The following is a 21,497-nucleotide window of genomic DNA, read 5'->3' as shown; positions in this document are numbered from 1 at the left end:
GTGAATCCATAGAAGTCCCCACTACCAAACTCAGAGCTAAGGAAATGTCTTCCCTGTGGCACTGGGGCAACCATTTTTGTCCTCCACATCTCCTTCCCATCACTGAATAAACAAAGATTCATATCCCCTCCTCTCTTTCCCTATCACCCATCTTTTTCATGCTTGGTCTAAGAAATATCCAAAGACAGGAAGAAAAATAGGGAAGCTCATTTTATTGTTTTTAGCATTCACTTGGCTCCATTTCACTAGCTCTACCTCTTGACATGAGTACATGAGGTTATCAATTACATCTCGGAGGCAGAGAAAGCTCAAGCATGTTTTTCCATCAAAGACATCGTAATATGACTTGAAATTTGAGAGTGTAGAGTTACTGTATGGGATTTCAAAATTTCAAAAATGTCTGACAAAAGTTTTCTTAAAGGAATCACATCATAATTATTGAATCTTCCGCCATGTGATGAAAGAAGAAAACAAAAATATTACTTATAACAAATTTGAGAAGTTAACAATGAAAACCAAAAAAAATACTTAAATAATATTTTCAAAGGACTAAGAAGAAAACTAGGCATTAAAGATTAAACTGATTCTAGATATTCTCATACAAGAGGACCTAGAATAATATTTGAAATAAACTATAGAACAGTATTCTTAAAAAAAAAAAAAAAAAAGGAAGTTCACAAAGTTTTCTAATACTTCAAATGTGTGGTTTATAGATAGGAAATCAAAATGAGTTTGAGTTATCATAATTAGGCTCAGTGTTATTAAATGTGCTTTACACATTTATCTTTAACATTTGTATGGTAATGCCTGCAAAGCTAAGGGTTTTATTAGGCATTTTTTTTTATTTCTAGCAAGGAAAAAATGTCCTTTAAAGATAAATTTATTTTAGAGTCAAAGTTTGGACCTCAGAATAACTGGTCTGGGCCTTATTTTTAAAAGCAAAGAACATAAGTAACTAAGCAAGGAAATGACATCTGATTCATTATTGTAAATGTCTATTATATTGGCTATGCACTTAATCAGTCCTATTCTGAATATTGGAATCTTGAAATAAATAACATTGACAGATGACTAATATCAACTGGCTCTCCATTCATCTGATGTGAAATATTACACAAACATACAGCAAAGCACCTCAGACTCTGGAAAGAAACTGCAAAAGCCCTAAGGACTCCCAGGACCAAAACAGTCATAAAAATTTAGAAGTCTAAGCAAGAACCTAAGTTTTAAGTTACAAGAAAAGTAAACTGTGAAAATACTATTTATTATAATAAATGGTAAATTTCTACTATGCCATAACATTCAGAGTGGAATTTAATAAAGTAGAGATAGAAAGTAGGATCGATTAACACAAGTATTATACTAACCATTCTTTGTCAACTGATTATTATTGTAAAATTAGAAGGCTGTGCCCTTAAATTATAAAATCAACCTAATTTGGGATACTTCCTTACTGTCTTCCAACATTTTATATTGAACATGATGAAGAAATTGTAGTATAGATGGATCACTTCCTCATTGACTTCAAATATCATAATATTGTATTTGAAAACTGTATTGCAGGCTCACTCCTAAAATAGAGGATTTCCATAGATTCTATAGAACTCCTAAAATGGAGGATTTAATGTGAATTTTATATAGAAGAAACTATTCTCATAAGCAAGCTACCTCACAAGCAGTATAAACTAAGGAACTGCTATACTTATGAACCTATTGTGAGCAAGGCAGCTGAAGCCCATACAGGAAAATATGGCAGGAAATTCATGACCTTAGTTTTAACTCTACCAAGAAAAAATTAATAATAATTGCTGCCAGGCAGCAGATGTTTTTGCTTTCCTCCAGAATCTTGGGAAGGTTAACTGGAGACAATCTTTTAATAGGTGTTAGCATTCACCCTATTTGAGGCCATAAAATAAAAAAAAAAAAAAGGCTAAAGTTTGTGAAACCCCAGACAGGGTTAAGGATCTGAAACAGCCTTTGCAAGAATTATAACACTGAGAAAAGTACGACAGTGAAAGAGATGTGACCTAACCAATTCCATCTTGCCTTTAACCTGCAGACTGCCCTTGTTAATTCCTGAAAACAGACTGAGCTAACTATAGAAATGTACATGGAAACAAAAATGATAACAGCCTTTTCCAGAAACAAACTCCATTCTTGCCTGCGGACCATACTACCTCTGTAGGACAGCAAATTCACCACAAGTTTAGAAAGTATGGTTCAGAAGCCCTGCAGTCAGAGGCCACAAGATTTTGAACCTCCCCAGTTGGTCCTGGGGATAATATCACTATTGTAACTTAAGACTGGAGTTCAAGATGTTTTTGAGACCCTGTGATCTGATGTACCAGCTGGTGCCATGCAGACCAGGAATCTGCCTCAACCGGTTGTGCAATCTCACCCAGGCACCGGAGACAGCAAGAAAAACCCACTTTGGCCCCCTGTTTCATCTCCAACCTGACCAATCAGCACTCTCCACTTCCTAGCCTGCTACCTGCCTTAAAAAAACCCAGTCTCCAAACGTTCAGAGAGACTGATTTGAGTGACAAAATCTGGTCTCCCATTTAGCTGGCTCTGTGTGCATTCAATTCTTTCTCTATTTCTGTCTTGATAAATGAGCTCTATCTGGGGAAGAAGAATCCACTGGGGATTACAGATCATTCTTTATGTTGGTGTCAGTTATTGGCTAAATCATATCAGAAAGTTGTCTTTTGCTTGTGTAACTGAAATTCAAAAAAAATACAATTTTCATCAGTATTGTATTAATATGGCATTGGAACCATTTTTTTTTCATCCATGTATTCAGCAGTTACTTCCTAAACATCTACTAAGGCATGCTGCGCGTTGTAGGGATACAGCAGTGTTATGAGGGGTTTGAACCAGAGCGATTCCATCTTGAGTGAGGGCTAGGAAAATGAGGCTGGGACTTGCTGGGCTGCATTCCCAGGAAGTTCGGTGTTCCTAGCCTCTAGATGTTTACTGTTAAGGGAACAGATTAATAATGTGTACTAAATAGACCCAGAATTGGGAGTGTCCTGATATTCTGATATTTTGAGAACAAAAGCATTCCTAATTTTGCTTTAAATAATGTAGATCCTTGTAAAATATAGTAATTAAGAAAATTAATTCTTTATCACAAACCCTGTAGCACAGCACATCACCCCATGATCTTTTTTTATCCTATATATAAACAAGTACTATACCTAGAGGGGACACATTCCTCATCTTACCTTCGGAAACACCCTACTCTGTCTATGGAGTAGCTGTACTTTCACCACTTTACTTTCTTAATAAACTTGCTTTTGCTTTGCACTGTGGAATCACCCTGAATTCTTTCTTGCACAAGATCCAGGAACCCTGTTTTGGGGTCTGGATTGGGGCCCCTCTCCTGTAATATTAGGATGCACCACATGGTCTTGCCTTCATAGAGCTTTGCAATGTGTTTGCAAAGTCAGATATTATTTAAATAATAAATATTGGACAAATAATCACACAAGAAATAGTATAAAATTGCAAATGCAACAAAGTGCCTGGAGCATGGAGTGGGCATTACTTAGCCAAAGGGAGGAAGAAAGCCTACGGGAAGGAGGAGTTGGCTGGGGAGATGGCCCCAAGGGGAAGAGAGCCTGGGTAGTAGGACAGGTTTTAAGACAAGGTGCCAGGCTGAGTGCAGTGGCTCATGCCTGTAATCCCAGCACTTTGGGAGGCCAAGGCGGGTGGATCACCTGAGGTCGGAAGTTCGAGACCAGCCTGACCAACATGGAGACATCCTGTCTCTACTAAAAATACAAAAAATTAGCTGGGCATGGTGGTACATGCCTGTAATCCCAGCTACTTGGGAGGCTGAAGCAGGAGAATTGCTTAAACCTGGGAGGCGGAGGTTGTTGTGAGCCGAGATCCTGCCATTGTACTCCAGCCTGGGCAACAAGAATGAAATTCTGTCTCAAAAAAAAAAAAAAAAGGCAAGGTGCCTGATGGGGGAAAAAGAAAGCCAGGGGGAGGCAGATGCAGGGAGGACCTGAAGGTAGGAAGAAAGGTAGGAGGCTGACGATGGAGACCCACCCAGGCCTGGTTCTGAAATTCCACCTTCCTTCTAATGGGAAGCAATCGAAGGATTCCAATAGGGCCAGTGGCAGGGTTAGGCCTGGGTTTTGAGAAGGTGCCTCTGGCTGCTAGTGGCAAGAGGGACACCTTGACGGATGCAGGCAGACTACCAGGAACCCAGAGTGTTGCATACCTAAGAGATAAAGATAACTCAGCCCAGAGTGTCCAAAATACAGATAGACCGGTACACATGAAGAGATGGATGCAGGCAGACTACCAGGAACCCAGAGTGTTGCATACCTAAGAGATAAAGATAACTCAGCCCAAAGTGTCCAAAATACAGATAGACCGGTACACATGAAGAGACCGCTAAGAAACAAATGAAAAATAGCTCAGACTGTTTTCATTAAAGATCTTTGAGTCTAAAAATAATTTCTTCCACTAAAATCTGTGCATCTCTTTGTTGCAGTGGTCACTGGTAGTTGTAGTAGTGGTAGTGTGGATCCCATGTATAGACAATGTAGAAGACAGTGTAGAGAGTTGTATACAGACATATGCATAGATCATATTTCTTTTTACATCTGTACACTAAGAAAGGACAAGAATACACCACCCCACAATATGCCCCTTTTGCATAAGAATTATTTTGAGTAAGTGCAGACTCAGGAGAAGCTCTTAAAACAGAGTAGAAGTTACTGTTTTCTAAGGGAGATTTATATCTGTAAAGGAAATCTCCATTTGTAAGGGTTTCTCCTTCATGGTACTGGAAGAAAAGGAAGGCTAAATGACTAAAAACTCTTAGGGTTGGAGAAGGCACCAACTGAAATTTGCATAGCCAACCTTACCCTGGCCATGCCTTTCCTGGTTACTTCTCCATAACTATCCCTTCCCACACCTTTCTCTCTTTCACTTATTTGAGATTTACTCAATATTCCCTGGGTATTGCCCAGATATACAGGCAGTATCCATGTTAATAAAATTCTATTTGTTTTCTCTTGTTTATCTGCCTTTTGTTACAAGGGTCTGTCCTAGATAAGAACTCAGAAATGGTAGAGGAAAAATTACTTTTTCCTTCCCTATGCAGTAATTCAGCTAAAGAAATCATCGCTAAGATGCAGCAGAGGGCATCCACAGACCTTCCTTAGTCTTTATGTAAATAGCTTAACATCTTTCAGCTTCAGTGTTGCCTTTTGTTACAAAACAGAACAGGTAGAGAAAGTAGTGGTTGTCATTGTTTTTAGTCACAGGAACTTCTGTCCATAAGAATGTCTAATAGAGATGGAGAAGTGGTTGGAATTAAATCTTTGACAATTCTCCCCCCAGGGCTGAAGAAGCTCCCAGGAGCAGCCTGAGAAACCTGGAGGGTTCCAACAGGAGCAGTTTGCCAAGCACTGCATATAAAGCCACACATTCTAAGTGCTTTCACTAGAATGGATGTAAAGATAGCAAATTAAGTGTTTGGCTGGAGTGTCTGTAAGATGTCTTCTTATAAATGCAATGTTTTCTTCCTTAGGAACTTTTACACACTCTATTTTAAAACATAGAACAAAGTTATTCTCAATTCTGAAGCCAAGGTATGCTTGCCGAGAAAAAGCAAGATGGGCTTTGTTGCTCTTGCTCTAAGTCAAAGGTCCACAGAGCCACAGCATCTGTGTTAATCCTCTTTCTGCAAACCGTGCAGAGACAAACACAGAATGGGAAGTATGAAATCTATCACTGTGTCTATAAATCCCAAGGCAACTCCAGAGATTTTATTCAGTAGTAATTATGTTGTCATGTAAACCCTGTCTTGGGTAAAAGAAAGTAGAAGTTGAGAAGTTTGGAGGGTGGTACAGGTGTTACCAAAGACAAGTTCTAAATGCACTTCTTGACAAAAATCTCCCACATGCTCAATACTACTTAAAGAAAACGTGGAAAAGCAACATTGTAGCCTCCATGCTTATTTTAGATATAGAGTAATGTATTACATAATGATGTTTCAGGCAACAATGAATCATATATACAAATGGTAATCCTATAAGATTATAATGTCATATTTTTATAGTGCCTTCTATGTTTAGACATGTTTAGATACACAAATAATTACCATTGTGTTACAACTGCCTGCAGTATTCAATACACTCACATGCTGTCCAGGTTTTTAGCATAGGAGCAATCAGCCATACCATACAGCCTACATGTATAGTAGGTTTGTGTGAGTATACTCTATGATGTTCACACAGTGACAAAATCACCTACCAGTGCATTTCTCAGAATGTATCCCTGTCATTCAGCGATGCGTGACTGTATCACATAACAAAGCAATAGGAATTAGAAAAATGCCTTTGCAAAAATTATGACAGTGAGAGAAATCTAACATAACTGATTCCATCTTGCTTCAATGTCACAAGCTAACTTCCCTTGCTTATTTCTGGGTAGGCTAAGCCAACTATGGGAGCCAGCTTAGTTTACAGATTAACATGAAAGCAAGGATGACAGTGTCCCTTCCCAAAACTACCCCTCCTTGTTTGGGGATCAAAACAACCTTTGTAAAACTAATGAACGGTCCCAAGGTTAGACTCGTGGGAGAGGCCTGCATTCTGTTAAGAACTATTCATAATATACATGATAGTCATTGCTTCCTAATCTGCTTACTGCTCAGGAGTCATGTAGCTGATGGTCACAAGATGTGTAATATCCCTAATCGCCTGTATAGATAACATCACTATTGTAAAACCTAAGACTCGTATGTAAGATATTTTTCAGATTTTGCATTCTGGTGGAATAGGTGATGCCACCCGGACCAGTGACCCCCACACAGCAACTGACTAGGTGCACAAAGATAGTTTTGATACCTCTGTGATTTCTTCACTGATGGTACCAATCAGCCTTTCCCATTCTCCAGCCTGTTGCCCACCAAACTGTCCTTAAAAATCCTTGCCTCCACATTCTTGGGGAAGTGGACTTCAGAAATACCCCCCATCCTTCCACTTGGCGGGCACTGCAATTATTAAACTTTCTTTGCCATAACACCTGCTGTTCTCAATGCACTGGCTCTTCTGGGAAATGTACAAGAAGATCCCATGGACTGACAATCGATTTATCATCTTAAGAATAATAGTGGGCTGGGCGCGGTGGCTCACACCTGTAAACTCAGCAGTGTTGGAGGCTGAGACAGGTGAATCACTTGAGGCCAGAAGTTTCAGAACAGCCTGGCCAATATGGTGAGACCTCAGTCTCTACTAAAAATACAACAATTAGCCACGCAAGGTAGTGTGGGACTGTAATCCCAGGCACTTGGGAGGGTGAGGCTCGAGAATGACTTGAACCCAGGAGGCAGAGGTTGCAGTGAGCTGAGATCAGGCCATTCCACTCTAGCCTGGGTGACAAAGTGAGAATCCATCTTGAAAAAAAAAAAGTCACAGTGATAAAGGGTAGCCAAGCAGAATCCCCTCAGAGTGGCAATCCCACCACAAATGGGACCAGAATCTGACACACATCATGAAAAGAACAGATACCCCCAATTTAGATAACTAAGAGTGCACTCTTAGGAATTGGTTCTGTAGAAAATTCAAAAACTGGTCAGGTGCAGTGGCTCATGCCTGTAATCCCAGTACTTTGGGAGGCCAAGGCAGGCAGATTACTTTTGCTGAGGAGTTCGAAACCACCCTGGGCAACATGGCAAAACCTTGTCTCTACCAAAAATGCAAAAAACTAGCCAAGTGTGGTAGTGTGCACCTGTTATCCCAGCTACTCGGGGGGCTGAGATGGGAGGATCACCTGTGCCCAGGAGGTGGAAATTGCACTGAGCTGAGATTGCACTACTACACTCCAACCTAGGCAACAGAGTGAGATCCTGTACACACTGGTTCTTTTTTCCAATCCAGGATTCATTCAAGGTTCAGGTATGTTGTTATGTTTCTTAGCCTTTTGAAACCTGGAACAGTCCTTTAATGTTTCTTTGTTATTTATGACATTGACTTTTTGGAAGAATCCAGATAAGTGGTCTTAAATCAGTCTGCTACATTATGCATTGATCTGAGGTTTTCCTGCAATCAGGCTCAGGTTGAACAATTTTGGCAGGGGCACTACACAGGTATTGGTGCATCCTTACAGGCTCATATCAAGAGGTACATGAGGGCTGAACTCTGAACTTCTTTTCTTACTTAAATTCCTAAGGGGCCTAGGGAGTCATACGTTGCAAACCATGAAATCTCATTAAATGTGGCTTTTTTTTTTTTTTTTAATTAACGTGGTATAATGTGGCTTCCTTTCCAAGCTGACTCTAGTATGGTATCATATAACAGGTAGTGGGCCTCCTTCTCTAAACCATTCCTTTCCACTGACTCCAAGCCGTTAGACAAAACTTAACTCTTTCAATCAATTGCCAGCCAAAGAATCCCTAAACCCACCTATGATTTGTAAGCCTCTGCTTCGAGATTTCCCTCATTTTTAGGTTGAACCAATTTTACCTGAAATTCTGTAACCCAACCACATAGGGTACACTCTCTCAAGACCTCTTGAGACTGTTTCCCCAGGCCACAGTTACTCATATTAGTTCAGAATAAACTACTTTAGATATTTTGGCAGAGTATTTGTTTTCTTCATGGTTCCAGGCACCCTGCAATCAATCAATACCTGGCTGTAAGTTTCAAATTGCTCCATCTCCCCTCCCCATGTAACTTTTTCCCCTCCCCTCTTAACTTTTTCTCCTTTATTTTTTTCTGAAACATACAACAGTAACAATTTTTGTGGTCGAAATTAATAACTTGATGCTAAAATATGCTTCTTATCATCCATATTCGTTACTCTAGCATAGCCTTATTAAGCATCACAGTCCACTTGAAAAACTTCATCACCATCGAAGGATTAAAAACGAATTGCTATTCTGGTATAGGCTTATGCAAAATTAAGCCAAGAGACTTCTGATAGGCTCCTTCAAATAAAATGGCATGCCATAAAAAGGAAATTCCTTTTTTCAATTTCATAATAAAATTATATTTTCCTATGACTAAACCTTTGCTTTGGAGGGGAACAAATCAGGAAAAGTACAGACAATATAAGTGTTATCCTGACAGTCCCCAAAGTGTTCATCCATTTAGGGGATGGGGAGAGTTTAATACTCTGTATACAAGAACCCTGAATTCTGAATTGTGAATCACATTAAAATACCTCCATGAGGATGGCTTCATGCTAGTAAGACAGAATGGACACTGCTATTCGCTATTTGCAGTGGAACAAATAGTTTAACCCCCACTGCAACACTCGCATTTTACCTCAGAGCATTAAGAAAGGATAATGAATGCTGTATTCATTTATCATGAATTAATCATGAACCCTTTTAGCTATATATTTTTAATTAGCTACTGTGTCTGTCAATTTTTTCAGAGCCCTTCTAGCTGGGTCTAGAGAATGTCATTCTCTCCTGTAGACTAAAATGACTGAAAAAAAAAGGTACTTAAAGCATTTCCCTGAAAAATGTAGTTTCCAGAGGAATAAAAAAATAAAACCCTACCTAGCCGGTGTTAAAGACTTTGAAAGTAAGGTCAGAAAGTCAACCCAGTTCACGTATTATCAATGACTGTAGAAAATAAATTATTCTTTTAAATGCCCAAAAAGTTTGTTTCTGAAACAGGAAAAAGGAACACACAATCCTTTTAAAGAACAAATTACAGAAATCACAATGGAATCTGTTAAGCTGCTCAGCATTAGGAATGAATATAAGCTGCGGCTTTAAGCCTCCACGGATGTTGCTTCCAGACGGAGAATCCTCTGTTATGGGGTTTAAATGTAATAGAAAAAAAAAAAAATCCTAAAAGGTCATTGTCTTTTTGTTCTCTTTAATTCTTATTCTGATTCATATGCCTCAAAGTAAAAGACCATTGACTATTCTAGGAAGAAAGAAGATTAAGTTAAAGCCTCTTGTTGCAGCCAGCAGAGTTTGTCGCCCTCAGCGCCACTGACATTTCAGATTTGTGAAAAGCGGTGGAACGCACGGTGGGATGATTAGCAGCATCTCTGGCCTCCACCTACTACAAGCACCGCACTCCTAAGTTTTTACGACCAAAACGACTCCAACTACCAAATTCTCTCTGAATGGCAAAATCTACCCTGACACATAACTACTACCATCTGTAACCCCTTAGTCTGAAGCTGCCTTTTGAAGATCATTACATCACCCTGCAAGCCTGCTGTCAGCTCCCACTGCCCTGGCTAGCAGGATCATCCAGGTATTTACCACATTTTTCCCAAAACAGAGGTTGTCTCTTACTTTTTACAAGCACCCTATGAAACTGCATTTCATATTTCATCCCTCTATCCTGTGCTTTTTTTTTTTTTTTTTTTTTTGAGATGGAGTCTTGCTCTGTAGCCCAAGACTCCATCTCAGCTCACTGCAACCTCTTCTTCTCTGGTTCAAGCGAGTTTCCTGCCTCAGCCTTCTGAGTAGCTGGCATTACAGGTGTGTGGCATGACACTGGGTAATTTTTATATTTTTAGTAGAAACGGTTTCACCATGTTGGCCAGGCTGGTCCCAAACTCCCGACCTCAGGCCATCCTCCCGCTTCAGTCTCCCAAAGTGCTGAGATTACAGGCCTGAGCCACCAGGCCCAGCCCCTTTAGTCACTTTTTACAAAGGAGGAAACTAAGGCATGCAGAGGTGAAACAGCCTCCTGGGAACACACTGCCAGCATGGGGTAGAATGGAATCCCTAGCCCAGGTTTTCTGACTTTAGGAGTCTTTTCACACTGATTTGAACCAAATATCTCCTCTGAAAGTACCTTCCTGCCCTTTTCTTTGAGCCAGCTGCCATGGGAGACCATAAAGCGTTCTGAATGGCCAAGTACTGTGCCCCTTGGTGTCCTGATAGAATAGTGCCATAGGGGTGCAAATATGTCAAAGAATGGGTATAAAATAACAGGGATTCTCCCTTGCAGGGGCTTTTAAAACTTTCCCTCATCCACCCCAAAGACGTTCACCATGCACACTTACCTTCTACCAGAGAAAAGAGCTCTTCCTGCAGAGAGTAACCATGCTCTGCCCCTCAGTCCTCACCTCCACCAGGGGGAGGAGCTCTTCCTGCAGGGAGAGGCCTAGATATGCCCTCAGCCCTCACCTCCACCAGGTGGAAGAGCTCTTACTGTGGGGAGGGACCCCATTCAGTCCCTCGGGTATTGCAGCAGCTGATCAATTCAGAACGGGTGTACTGTGAGCCTTCTCATTGTGCCATGGTTCTGTACCTTTGCTAATTCAACCAGAGCCACCCCAGGGTTGCAGGGGATGCATTAAAGCATTTATAAACCCCCACCCCTATATTCCTCTAGACTTGCCACATGCAGGCCACTTGCTTATGCTCATCAGATTATGCATGCTGCTCCCACTGGCACAGCACAGTCTTTCTATATAAAAATATATTTGCCCCACAGATGTTCTCCTTTGAATTTTTGATGGAAAGTTCTTTCTGAATGAAACTTAGCTGCAATCGCACCATATTCATGTCATCTCTGCAATATCAGAATGTCCCGAACACCATTATTAAGGTCACCACATACCACTATTTGACTTAGACAACACGGTCCAGGTGAGTCAAACATGTGAGTATCAGGGTGAAGATACACACACATGCACCTCTCATACTTACGTTATGAACAGTTGAAGACAATCTTGCAGCAATGTCCTCAGGAAGATCTTAACTTACTTAGATGACCACGTGCAGGTTCAGCAACTCAGGGGCTCTTAGCAGAGTCAAACTAAGGGCATTGGGCTCTTCCTGTGAATTCATTCAAAAGATGAATAATCACACACTGGGTAATCATACATTGACATACTTAAATGACATTAGCTTTTTTTTTTTTAGGGTCTCACTCTGTTGCCCAGACAGTGACATGATCATGGCTCACTGCAGCCTCGACCTCCCAGGCTCAAGTAATCTTCCCATGTCAGCCTCCCAAGTAGCTGGGACTACAGGTGTACCACCACAGCTGGCTAATTTTTATAATTATTGTAAAGATAGGTTCCCACTATATTATCCAGGCTGGTCTTAAACTCATAGGCTAAATGGAGCCTCAGCCTGATGAAGTGTTGGGATTATAGGTGTGAGCCACTGTGCCCAGTCACATGAGCTCTTTCTTTAGTACAGCAGGGTTTCCTAACCCCCAGGACTGTTAGAAGCTAGACTGAAGAGCAAGAAGTGAACAGCAGATAAGCCAAGCTTCATCTTTATTGACAGCCGCTCCCCATCACTTCACATTACTGCATGAGATCCACCTCCTGTCAGATCAGCGGTGGCACTGGATTCTGATAGGAGCACAAACACTATTGTGAACTGTACATGCAAGGGATCTAGGTTACACACTCCTTATGACAATCTAATGCCTGATGATGTGTCACTGTCTCCCATCACCTCCAGATGGGATCATCTAGTTGCATAAGAACAAGCTCAGGGCTCCCATTGATTCTACATTATGGTGAGTTGTATAATTACTTCATTATATATTACAATGCAATAAAATAAAGTACACGATGAATGTGACACACTTGAATCATCCCAAAACCAACCCCCTCCCTGTCCATGGAAAAATTGTATTCCACAAAAATAGTCCCTCATGCCAAAAAGGTTGGGGACTGCTGGTCTAGAGGATTTCTCTCCCCACTTCTCTTCTTTCCACTCTCTGCCTACTCCTACGCATTCTCAGGTCTTGACTTATACACCACTGCCTCAAGGAAGCCCTCCATCATTACCTTACATGAAGCAGGCTCCCTCATTGTTGACTATCATAGCACCTCTTTTCTCTTGGATAGCAATTCTTACTACTTGCATAAGGAATTCATTTATTTCCTCATTTATTCCTGTGGCAGTTGTCCTTTCCACAGCTCTAAGGATTAAGAGGGCAGAGACCACATCTCATTTGTTCCCCATAGCAAACACTCAATAGATATTTTCTGAATTGGGCTGGGTTTGCACAAACAATGGCCCACAGAAAAAAATCTGTCCTGACACCTGTTTTCTTGGATGTTTACAGGTTTAAATGGTTGAAAAAAGGATATTATTTGGGGATAAGTGAAAACTACATAAGACTCAAATTTCAGTGTCTGTAATACAAAGTGTATCAGAACACAGCTGCCTCTACTCCTTTACTGCTTTTGTGCTACAATATCAGAGTTGAGTAGTTGTGACAGATACTAGTTGCCCCTCAAAGCTGGAAATATTTACTATCTGACCTTTTACAGAAACAGTTTTTTGACCTCTGATACACAGTCCTAGAAAAGAATAGAAAATGGTCTCAGAAGAAAGCCAAGAAGATAGGTTTGAATCTTTTGAAGACTTTTCTTTTAACTTGTTGACATTTAGACCAAAAAACTAGTATATGTCTTGAACTATTTATTAATGTACAAATCTATTGTTTATGCTTTGAAATATAAAGCATAATCCCACTTGGTAAAAAATATTCACAAGAGAACATCATATTAGAGAAAAAATACTATTCCATATAGATTTTTGTAAATGTGAATTTTGCTTTATTGAAGTTAGGCTTCTAGCGACAATTTCTGAGGTTCAATCAGAGTCTCAGAAATGTTATTTTTCCCCCCAGAGATGGCATTTGAAACTGTAATCAATCTTCCAGTATGGCTTTTCATGTTAGATTCTTGTTGAAATGGAATAGTGTGCTGTCAACATTGATCTTTGACCTCCCACTGCAGGAATGACAAAACCACTGGGCAGGGTCGCCCCTTCTGTTTATTCACCATGACATCATTGGGTAAGACTAAGATTGCATGGATGTGGGTTTGAACAATTGGGTGACTTTCCTTGTGAGGTAAAAAAGATCATTATTTTCCCTTTGTCCTCACCTTTTATTTACAGAAAATAGATTTTAAGGTATCAGTATGGAAGCTCTTTGACCCATACTTGATATTCAGTGCTTACCAACCCCACAGTGATAAATGAAGACAAAGAAAATATCTGAACGGATTAAGTCACAATGCCTATCACAGTGGTACTGCCACTACAAGCCTATACTTACAGAATGAAGCAGCACAATGTAAAATCTAAAGGTCCGCATTCCAAGGACATTTTTCAAGTTAGTATTAGATGGGTTGTCACCCAGGAGTAATTTTACCCCACCAGGAACAGCAGGTAATATGTAGAAACAAGTTTGGTTATTGTAATTGTGGGGATGCTAATGGTATCCAGTAGGCAGAGGGCAGGAATTCTGGTAAATATCTTACAATATACAAGGCAGGCCCCACCACAAGAACCATTCAACCCAGTGCCCACTCTCAATCAACAAAGAATGGTCTTCTCCCAAGTGTCAATAATGCCAAGGTTTAGGAATGCTATGTTAGATCCCTCATCCAATGCTCATTAAAGTAGGGGTGGAGGGAAATGGTACCCAACTGATTCAAGCAATCATACCTTGTAACTATTATGATGGTTCCTCTGCTACTATCACAAGTTATATGAAAATAAGTCTCTTCTGATAAAACATATAATCCAAACCATAGTCACAGAGCAAGAAGATTGAAGAAGATAAAGAGGTTAAGCCTGTTTTATTAAGAGGAACCTAAATTCTGATTTATGTGTTCAAAAATAATAAGCATGCATCTTTATCCCCTTGAGTCTCTGTTTATCTATAATCTTCATAACTGTCATTTGCTTGGCCCTTTTTTCTCATTTGCATGCCCCTTCCAAATGAAGTTCCAGCTGTACAAGACTGAAAATGATAATGATCTAAGAATGGCACGGGGTCTGATCCATTGTCCATAATTCTGAGACATAAAAAGCCCTGAAAACCAAATGATTTTTGTAATGCCCATTTTTGTTTTATCGAGCAGCAAAACCCAAACTGAAACCAACTTGAGGCATCAGTTATTCTCAGCCCGCCAGCTTCTGCTGTTCATTAGTATTAGAGTACTTTGTTGTGACTTCAGGTTTAATGGCACAGGTTTAATTTTGACTGTGAAAATGTCAAAAAGAGTTAAAGACATCCTATGTGTAACAGTAAGAAGAAAAGAACATATTTATCCTTAGCCATACCTCAGGCAGTGTAGTTATTAAGGAAGACTGTGGTATATTTAGAAAGATAGGAAATAAGTGGAAAGATTAGTTGTTGAAATTTGACTGACTTTGAAATTTGCCATAGGGTGAACCACATCCCAGTGTGTACAGGACTGATGAGGTCCAGTTTTCAAACTGGGACAGTCTCAGGCAAACTAGGATGAGTCATTTACCCTACTTTCTCATGAAAGCTTCCAGAACATTTCATGTAAAAGTAAATGCTGAAAACAACTTGAATATTCAGGAGACTGACTGAAGAAATTTACAAGGCTAAATGGTAATCCGGGGTGAAAAAGTGTATTTTGAAGAGGAAGACATAGAATATGGTGTCAAGGAATTTACACAGAGAACATCCTTAATGGGTGCTATGGTAGGAACGTAGATGTCAAGGGAAGACCCAAGTCTTCCTCTCCCAGCTGCTACTGGTAGCTTTGATGGCTGACATATTTAGCAAAGTCTGTCTCTGAAAATTGGCCTTGGTCAAAGAGAACTGCCTTTTCCAAGGGGACAGCATCTCCTTGCTTCAAGGTGGGAAACCTCGGAGGGACTTTCCTGGCTCCAGATCTTCCTCTGAAATGAGCTGAGGTCTTTGTTGCAACAGCTGTGCTGCTCAACTCCTCCCTTGGCCTCAATTTCCTTTCTTCACTCTCCTGCAAGTGTTGTCCCACAGGAATACACTCCCCCTCAAAAAAATCTTTTGAGCACCTCAGAATCTATTTCCCATGACTTGTCCTAAGATGATATTTGATTTTTAAAAAACAGTTTATTCTTGAAAATATTTACAATGCTGATCAAATAGCCTCATCTTGCTGGTCAAATAGCCCACCCTGCTACTAAGCTATAATCCTAGAGAAACTCTAATGTATTCTTATGTCATGCATTCTTGACATATGTGACTCCATCTTGCTTTTCAAAAGGCATCCTCTCGATAGGACCAGAGATGTTCACCCAATCAATACAGACTGTACCCAACCAGATGAGGTTGTAACCCTTTACTGTCACCCCTCACCAAAGGACTCAGAGGGATAAAAGAGCAGGACTTCACCAGTTGCACATGGCTGCTTCACTAAACCCCGTCTTGCTGTCATTCATGGTTACCTCCAGGCATCTGCCACTGGAGGCTCTGCCCAAATCAAGGCCTCTTCTTTATAAGACATGGATGATCGTCCATATCTACCCCGGACACTCTCCTTGTCCACATCACTCTCCATGGACTTGTTCATTAAATCTTTTTCCTTTCCCCTTTATATGGATGGATGTTAAATGTTGCTTTGTTTGTTGCAGAATGTTTAATCTAGAACATTTATATATTGATTAAGTACACTGCCATGTTTGGTCTGCAATATTGACTATTGTAAATTGGTTTGAGCCTGTGTATCACTGGCTCTGGCTACCAAGTGAATGGGAAGTACTAAGAAGTAATAAGGAGTACTTAGTACAAAGGAGAATTGCCTCTTGTTGCATTTATGATTGAAAAAGCATTTCCACAAGTACAACCTTGTGGAAAGACACAAACATGTACAGACCTTGTTGTCTGATTTTGTGCCATTCACTACACCTAACAAAAGCCAATAGGAGAGAGGTTTGCAAGCTCATATTGACAGTACTTGTTTGTGTCAACACTCCAGGCAAACATAAAGTAAAGTTGTCCATGATTGGAAAAAGCCAACATCCCTGATGATGGAAATGTTAACTCAACTTATCTATTCATCACCATGCAAATAAGAATTTCCTAAGAAACATTTTTCCAGTAATCTAATAAGCATACCAATAGCAGACAATCAGAGCTAACAGAAAATCATAAAATAATACAGTTTCTGGAGTGTTTTCCCTCCTTCAGACTTCTTTTGAAATAAAATGTTTTAGGTACTGATCTTTTCCTCAATATTAAATGTATTTAATATAACCTTATGACCAAGGAATTTTGCATTCCATCAAGAGTAGATGTGCATTTTCTTTAACTCTGTGTTAGCCATATACTGATAAGCATAAGAATAATAGTAATAATAATAATGGAATTGTGAACCACAGTGAAAAAAAGTCACACAAAAGGGGTCACCTAAGTATGGCCCATGGGCCAAACCCAGCCTAGCACTTGTATTTGTAAATAAAGATTTATTGAAACATACCATGCCCATTCTTTTCTATATCTACTTTTTCACTACAAATGCAGAGCTGACTGTATCCTCCCACAAGGCTGAAAATATTAACTATGCGGTCCTATACAGAAAATGTTTGCCAATCCCTGACTTAGATGATAGGGTTAGAACGTGTAATCTGTTCATTGTTGGTCACAAGAATGAACGGGCAAGACAGTTCATTCAACTAGAGAAAATGCTCTGAGAGAATGCCAGGTTCACAGGGCAGATGACAATGAGAGAAGTCTTTTAACGAGTCATTTTTCACATTGTCATTTCATCCTTGGAGATGTTCCCTGATCATTCTTGTCTGGTCATCAACACATGGCCAACTCAGACACAATGAGAGACCCTATGACAGCCCTGATGCAACCTCTTCTCAAAAAAACCAAGCATCCAGAGGTCACAGATGTATGTTGCAAGTATGTGTAAAGTATTTAACATATTTTGAACTGGCTCTCTCTGATGTTTTACTTAGAAATAGGAAGTGCCCAAGGTATTGATGGTCTGTCATTGCACAACTTAACTTACCAGTACATTACTAGAAAAACACATTTTAATATACTACTTGTGGCCTTCTTGTATCCCACTGGGAGAAATATTCATACATTTTTCTGCAGAAATATTAATGTATTTGATTATCGAATGTTGCCCTCACCTGCTGAGGGTGTCTAGGGAGGTACAGTAAAGGCATATATTATCTTCCTAAAATATGCATAACCGAATTCCAGAAAACACCTGGCTCTCAGGGCTTCAGATAAGATATTTGGGATGTATATCAATATTTAGCATGTGTTACTCAAGACTGTGGAAATACTCTGAATTTAATCAAAGCGCGTGTCAAAGTGTCACTCTATAAATGAAGAACGTCTGGAATTATCAGACCAAATCACTCACATTCCTGATTTACAGAAGCCCTGTCTTGCGGGAGTAAATTTTTAGTTGGCAATGTAAAATGATTTTTTTTTAATTCCAGGTGATTATTTCATTTTGCATGGTGGAAACTCAGTAATGTTGCAGGATTCATTTCAAGGCTGGGTTTATTTCAAGACTACAATCTAAATTGCTAGAATGTTTGGAAGTTGAACCTAACTATAACATGGCATTGATGTCTAAAATAGAACCAGATTTGAATTTATGATGAAGCAAATTCCCTAAATCAGCTAAACATAATAATGTTGACCCAGTAACGGAAAGTTCCAACCACAGAATTTTCTTCTGCTGCTTCCTTGTGCATTGGGGATAGTTTCAAACTGACCAGTAGTGCAGCAAAATAGGGCGTTTGTGCTGTGTGTCATCACATCATGTCTCTGTGAGTGTCTTTTTCTTTGATAAGGACACTAGTCATATTGGATGGGGGCCCACCCTACTCCAGTATGACCTCCTCTTAACTTTACTAATTATATCTGCCATAACCCTGTTTCCAAAAAAGGTCATATTCTGAAGTCCTGGGAATGACATGATTTTGGGGGGACTATTCAGCTAATTGCTAGCTGAATTGAGGGAACTGATGTAAGGTCCCATTTGTAAGAATTGATAGAGGTTCCCAGATTACCCCCCGCAGAGTCTAGGGATGTAGGGAAAGGGAAGGCAAAGCTGATTCAGAGCTCACTGTCTTTTGTCATATGTGAGAGTTGCCATAGATTTTCTCATTTCTATCATTTCTCAAAGCAGCAATCCATAAATCAACCCCAGGGAGCTTATACAATCCATGTGCACTTACTGTTGTTCAAAGCACTTTCCTATCTAATATCCCATCAATCACTCCAATAACAGGTTGCGTTTATGCAGACACTTACAGGCACAAGAACCAAAGTGGTGAAAGGTCAGTTAGAATGGTAGAATCCATTTCTGCTTATAGTTAGGTACCCAGCCTCAATAGCTATCCAGGAGGCCTTGCTGCAAGTTACAGTCACCCCATGATAAGGAGTATCTGACAGCTTAGGCCAGGGGAATAGAACTTGTTCAAGGGGAAGCCAGCACCCTGTATGTGAGGATATAGTATCAGTACTGAGCCCACCCCTACAGCATGCACCTGTGCAATTGTTTTACATCTCTCCTCTTCAGTTAGACCCTAACTCTTTCTGGCAACCACTGTGGGATGAATTAGTAAATGCCTGCTCTAAGATCGATAGATAAAACCAATATCAGGGGACCCTTAGAAAATAGAATGAAGGTATGACAAAAATAATCATCATTGGTTGTTTTGGGGGTTTTTGTTTATTTGGTTGAGACAGGGTGTCTCACTGTGTCGACCAAGCTGGAATGCAGTGATGCAATCCCAGCACGCTGCCACCTTTGTCTACTAGGCTCAATCAATCCTCCCACCTTAGCCTCCCATGTAGCTGGGACTACAAGTGTGTGCCACCGATCTGCATATATTTTGTTTCATCATACTGCCCAGGCTGGTCTCCAACTCCTGGGCTCAAGGGATCCACCTCCTTAGCCTCCCAAAATGCTGGAATTATAGGCATGAGCCACCACACCCAGCTTGATCATTGTTTTTTTTTTTTTTAAGGGCATGCTTGCAGCATCAACCCATAGAACAAATAAGCTTCATCTCAGTCTCAAACAGGAGACTGCTGAAACTGCTGCCAAGTTTTCAAGCCCAGAGCTAAGTCAGTAAACATCCTGAAACCCACTGCCTCTAGGTGATGTTGGCATGCACATGGGCTATGCCAAGTGTCTTGTGGGGACACCCAGGTTAACTGGCAGTGAGATCTGGACCAGCACATTCCAGGAGTCCTTTGCAAAGTCACTTCCAATGCCCTAAAGGTGTTTCTCCTGACACTTCAGTTACCTTCAGAGGAGGCTCTAAAACAGTATCTGTTATTCTTCACACTTCATGTATCTTGCCCTGCACTTCCTTTATTAACCCAGTTGTTCATAATGATAGCTTCAACAAATGAGTTTTGATTTGTTGTCTCCAGGATCTGACAGTTGGCAGAATGGTATTTCTATTTTTAACATTTTAGGCTAAAAAACAATAGTTTCTTCTTTTCTTTTCTTGTTACATTTTAGACTAAGTGGGCACATGCGCAGGTTTGTTACACAGGTATATTGTGTAACACTGAGATCGGAGGTCCTAATGATTCCACTGAAAAATGATACTTTATTGAATTCATATATATGGCCGGAACTTTAAAAGCATAAGTGGTTAGCCTCTTCTCTGTCACTTTACTATTGAATAGCATCCATTTTCTTTGGTGAGCAGACATAGTGACCCTGCCTACCAAAACAAGAAGGGGTTCCTTAATGGGCATTAAACATTGCCTTTATTAAGACAGCAGGATTGAGTTACCGCATTTAGAAGCATGCTGTCAAGGAGAGGCAGCTCTGAGTTTTCCATGCTGCGAACAGGTTGATAAGTGGTGTCTGTGTCTGACTTATGAGGACAGTTTGTTAGCTTTTGAGTGTGGATTTTAAAAAAATGATTTAGAGCCAAATTCATAATTACTTGCTTTCAGTATAAAATTACTAATCTTGGGTAGCTGGGGGGAATTTATGGAGCTTGTCAGCTCTCTCAGCTGACGACTTTTATGAATTACTTAATAGTTGATTACCACTCCCCCCAACTGCAGTAACATTCATTAAATTAACACCTAGTTTTACAGGCAGAAGTAACCTTAGGACAGTTTATCTCCAGTGTTTTCTTGCAAGCTTTGGAGAATGTGAGAGACATGGCTGTATCCACCTGTATGCTGACTCCATAGAGCAGGGGTCTCCAACCCCAGGGCCACAGACTGGTACTGGCCCATGGCCTGTTAAGAAACTAGCTGCACAGCAAGAGGTGGCCAGCAGGCAAAAGACTGAAGTTTCACCTGTATTTACAGCCACTCCCCATCACTGTCATTACCACCTGAGCTCCGCCTCCTGTCAGATCAGTGGCTGCATTAGATTCTCAGAGGAGCATGAATCCTATCGTGAACTATGCATGTAAGGGATCTAGGTTGTGCGCTCGTTATGAGAATCCAATACCTGATGATCTGTCACTGTCTCCCAACACCCCCAGATGGGACCATCTAGTTGCAGGAAAGCAAGCTCAGCCACATTTTGGTGAGTTGTGTAATTATTTTGTTATATATTATAATGCAATAATAATATAAATAAAGTGCAAAATAAATGTAATGCACTTGAATCACTCCGAAACCATCTCCCCTCACCCCAGGTCCAGGGAAAAATTGTCTTTGACAAAACTGGTCCCAAAGGTTGGGGACCACTGCTGTAGAGCATGAGGAACAGTCTACAAATTATAATCTGAAGACTGCGCTTTATATGCATAC

At 40.3% G+C, this 21,497-nt stretch overlaps 1 protein-coding gene across 4 annotated transcripts in view; it reads right to left on the bottom strand.

The window, feature by feature from the left end:
- Positions 1-21,497, bottom strand: part of STS (steroid sulfatase) — a 247,148-nt gene that overhangs the window by 195,594 nt on the left and 30,057 nt on the right. For all 4 annotated transcript variants that reach the window (XM_035289539.3, XM_054251450.2, XM_078362824.1 and 1 more), the window contains one exon: positions 11,660-11,788. The gene's annotated coding sequence lies outside the window, so the exon portion shown is untranslated. The remainder of the gene's footprint in view (positions 1-11,659; positions 11,789-21,497) is intronic.

The sequence above is a fragment of the Callithrix jacchus genome, chromosome X, assembly GCF_049354715.1.
Source record: "Callithrix jacchus isolate 240 chromosome X, calJac240_pri, whole genome shotgun sequence".
Classification (NCBI taxonomy): Eukaryota; Metazoa; Chordata; class Mammalia; order Primates; family Cebidae; genus Callithrix; species Callithrix jacchus.
The sequence above is the reverse complement of the archived record's forward strand: the minus strand, read 5'-3'. Positions and strand labels throughout refer to the sequence as shown.